The 4,173-nt window shown below is 37.6% G+C and overlaps 1 long non-coding RNA gene across 1 annotated transcript; it reads right to left on the bottom strand.

Moving 5' to 3' along the window:
* Positions 1–1,139: 1,139 nt before the first annotated feature.
* On the bottom strand, positions 1,140–2,586 carry LOC148871149 (uncharacterized). The gene is made up of 2 exons (XR_016107478.1): positions 2,413–2,586; positions 1,140–1,973 (listed from the first exon to the last, which is right to left on the bottom strand). It is a non-coding gene; the product is annotated as an uncharacterized LOC148871149 (long non-coding RNA).
* Between the last annotated feature and the right edge of the window lie 1,587 nt (positions 2,587–4,173).

Below are 4,173 nucleotides of genomic sequence, written 5' to 3'. Positions count from 1 at the left end.
GGTAAGTTCAATAGAGGTGAGGATTAGGCCCTAGTTGCAAGTAGTAATGAGAAATGACCCAGCCATGGATAAACCAGTTTCCACAGAGCTCTCCTCACACTAAATCTGCAGCACATTGCGGCCTTGCTTTGGGAATAACTTCTCATTAATGATAATATACAAGTATAGAAGATGCTTTGATGTACAGTTGCAAAGTGCTCTAGGGTTGGTGTTGAGAGCGCTCTATATGGAGCAAATCCAAGTTCATCATGGATGAAAATGCTCTGTATGGAACAATGTTTTAAAAACCAATCTGGAATGGGAACTGCTTTGGCCACCAGTTTTTGGGTCAGTGTTTTGACCATCAGGTTCAAACAGATGGCTCGTTCTAATTAAAAAAAAAAAAAAAGATAATTAAAATAAAACAATAATCACAAACCATTGTCTAGGTCAAATGGGTCAACGGTTTAGTTGCCTGAATCAGCAAGTTATTGACCAAACTAATGATTTTTAATTAAAGAAGGAATTAAGGGTGAAACGAAACTGATTGCTTAAACAATTTTTAGGGCAAGCGATCCGACCATCCGAATCAACAAATAGAGTCTATCCCCAACTCTATTGGACTTATCAGTATATTGGATCTGTTACTAATAACAAATTCAGTTTCAAATGGACAGTGGAAACAGATCTTTAGATCCATGTGCATTAGTAAGCTGATTAACATATTCAATCAATATGGTCTTTGTTATATGTTAATTTGTCATTATCCTTGTAAACTTACCAATGAGGTTCTCTCATTTGAACGAATGAATTGCTTTAATATGTAATTAATCTAGTGCTTCCATCCACTTTGTCTCCCAGATCTCTCAAATTAAGACTGAATGAACATATTGATGCCCGATGTGTCTTAACAAGTGTAACCCGTCATAACTTCCCTTATTATTTGTGAAAGTACATTTTTATATTAATATAGAAAAGTTTGTTTTAGTGTTATTAATTTTTAAGCACGCATGACATAGCTAAGCCTAAATTAATTGGAAAGGGAACCATGTCGAACACGGACTTGGGAGAATTAAAAAAAAAGGACAAATAGAAAAAATAATGTCGATCTTTGAGTATCAGATTCTTTTATTTTTCAGAGAGGTTTGAGTAATCAGATGGATATTAAAACTTGCATCAATTTAATAATCAGTTAAATGGAAGGGCTTTTCGTGAAACTTCTTTCGGTGCTTCTTCTAAACAGTCAAGGAAAGCTATTCAACGAAAACTTCGTCCCTCCCAAACGGATCTATGATTGAGACAATATTTTTTTTTTCGGTAAATTACTAAAATCTCCCTGTACTATGGGTATATGACAAACACCTTCCTCTACTCTGTTTTGCGACAAAGACTCCTACTATGGAAAGCGCTTCTGTTAAGGTCCATCATTGTAATATTTTTAATTCTCATTGGGAAAAAAGTACTGTTCATCTTCCCCGACTTCACCGTATACAGCACCTGCTTTCGAAATCCTCCCTCCCTTCCTCCTCTTCCCCTTTCTCTCCTCCCTTTCTTGCTCCCGATTTCCTCTGTTTTTCATTCCTTGCAGATGAAGAGAGAGAGTAAACTAATAATCCATGGCCCGTTTCAATCTTTTGTGGAGAGAGATACGGCGCTGCTGTTCTTGATTTTGCTAACGGAAGAAGCCGTAGCCAAGCGCTTTCCATAATAATCCATGGCCACATCGTGAATGGTATCTTGGTGATCCGTTTCAATCTTCTGTGAAGGCATCTTGCTTAGAGAGAATTGAATCGCTAGCAACCTTTAAATCCTCGATATCTTTCTTAAAATACAAATCCACGATATAGTTCGCATTGTCCGTGACGAAGGGCTTGCATTTTCCCCACATGTCTGAGCTTGGCGACACAACCGGCGTACTCAAACAACCTCTGCAACCGGTAGGCTGTGAATTTCCAGCAAAAGGGAACAATCTCAACCGGCGGCAAGACCGCTACCTGTTCAAAGGAATAACAGACTGGATATTGCTAATCATAATTCCCCAACCAAACAAAAAGGAAAAAAAGAAATTGCACAAAAAATACACCATCTACGAAGTTTAGAACATGCCAAAGGTTAGACAACGTTCGGCACAATAATGCCCCAAAGGCCCAAACCAACAAGATCATCAAAGTCCAAAGCGCCGGAAAGCAAACAAAAGGGGGAAAACAGATCAGAAGGAAAAGAAATGTGAAATTACGCAATTACAAAGAAAATAAATGAAATCGTTAGATAGGTATTACTGTAATAGGAAGTATTTAAACCAGGATAGAGGATTATGATTTAAGACACGGCCAATTCGAGCCAAACAGATCCCAAGAGCCTCGAGACTCCAACATCTTAAGCAATGAAGGAGAAACTGAAAAGCCAAAAGGAGAAAAAAGAGATATATATTACTGCTGAACGCCAGGTCATGGCAAGCAACGACGAAGTCTAAATAACAGTATTCTCCTGTCGAGTAAAGGGAGCAATGGAGAACCCTATTTTGGAGAGAAAACCAGTCCACGACTTGACAAAGAAGAAACCGATCAACTCAGCAGCGACATTGAGGAGGTTGAGTTTATGCGTGATGATACAATAGGTTAAATAGGTTTTAAGAGAAAAAGGGTAAAAAAAAAGAAAATAGAAAGAGTTTAGTGGGTATTTTGATAATTTAATGCATTTTACCATTTAGTGAAGGGGTTTTTGTCTCACAGTCATATCACAAGAGGGTCTTTATCGTAAAACAAAGTACAGGGGTTTTTAACCCTATTTTTTCCCAAGAAGCACCATTATAGCATTCTTTAAAGGCCAACAAAATTAGATGGATAATAGCTTTTATTTATATGAGTTCATAAGTATGGATGTGAAAATCAGCTGATTACAGGCCTTCTAGGAATGAATTAATGTTTCTTGATCGATGTGTTTTGGGTTTGGGCCGGAAACCACTAACATGGCTGAGCCATCATTTATATTAAATTAATTTGATGGTTAAAAGTAAGGTTTTTAAAATTGAACCAAACAATGAATCGGTTAGAGGTTCAATTCCCAGGTCAAACGGTCTAACTATTCAAATTGAACGAACAGTCCACTCTAACAAAAAAATAAAAACGGTCAAAATCGTTAAACAGTTCAAACAATTCAACTGCTCGGGTTAGAGGTTTGCTGACCAAATCAACTGTGTTGGCAAAATAAAGGTTATGGGGTAAAGTGGAACCAGTCACCTGATTGGTTCCAAGTTTTTTCGATCCAACCATCTAGTCTATTTTGGTTTTGAAAACTATGGTTCAAAGTTATTCGAGCTTGACTCTTGACAAGATTGAGTTTAAGAACTTTTGAATCAAGCTGAATTCGAGCTCAACTCTCTAGTTTCAACCAAAATCAAGTTTGAACTTGAGTCTCGTGGATTTCTAAGAGTCAGTTCAAATAATCAAATATTTGGCTCAGTTCAGCCCGAATGCACCCCTAAGAGTGAATATGGGTCAATTCGTTTCGGTTTTATGGCACAACCTAGAGTCTTCCTCTTATAGGGTCAATTTAAAACTGATTCGATGTTGATTTCATTCGGTTCTTGATATAACCTACCCATTTGTTTTTTATTTTTCCAATAATAAGAATTTATTTTTTATTTTTTTCCATTTGCTTTTAAAAATAAGAATTTTATTAAAACAAAAAGATAAAAATTACAACGAAACTAGCCAACAGAAAGCTTTACAACGGTGACATGACAAACATAAAAAACTCAAAAACTACTCTACCCATTTGCTTACCATCTAAATCCTTGAGATGCATAATTTATGGGAGTCCTGCAGGTCAGGAACTAGCCCTCCTGAGCTACCGAATTAATGTCCATGCATGATTAGTTGATCTGGGCCCATCATAAACTTGGCCCTACAATTGATTGGATTAAAAAATAATCTAGAGATTATGATTGATGTTTACTTGTTTATTTGCCAGAGATCACTTAAATAAGATCCAAAAGATGGTGGGACCCCTACTCCTCTTTGCTTGCGGTAGCCGGTAGGTGGCATCTCTTTCATCGTGAGGTTCATCACTTCATCCCAATTGGGAGGCCCATACACCACTATGACAAATAAACGGGATTCTCTCTTCCTCCACTAACTCCACTAGTCCCCCCCCCCCCCCCTCTCTCTCTCTCTCTACCTCTCCACGCTTCTG

The sequence above is a fragment of the Nelumbo lutea genome, chromosome 2 (assembly GCF_056320005.1).
Source record: "Nelumbo lutea isolate HS-2025 chromosome 2, American lotus-T2T, whole genome shotgun sequence".
Classification (NCBI taxonomy): Eukaryota; Viridiplantae; Streptophyta; class Magnoliopsida; order Proteales; family Nelumbonaceae; genus Nelumbo; species Nelumbo lutea.
The sequence above is the reverse complement of the archived record's forward strand: the minus strand, read 5'-3'. Positions and strand labels throughout refer to the sequence as shown.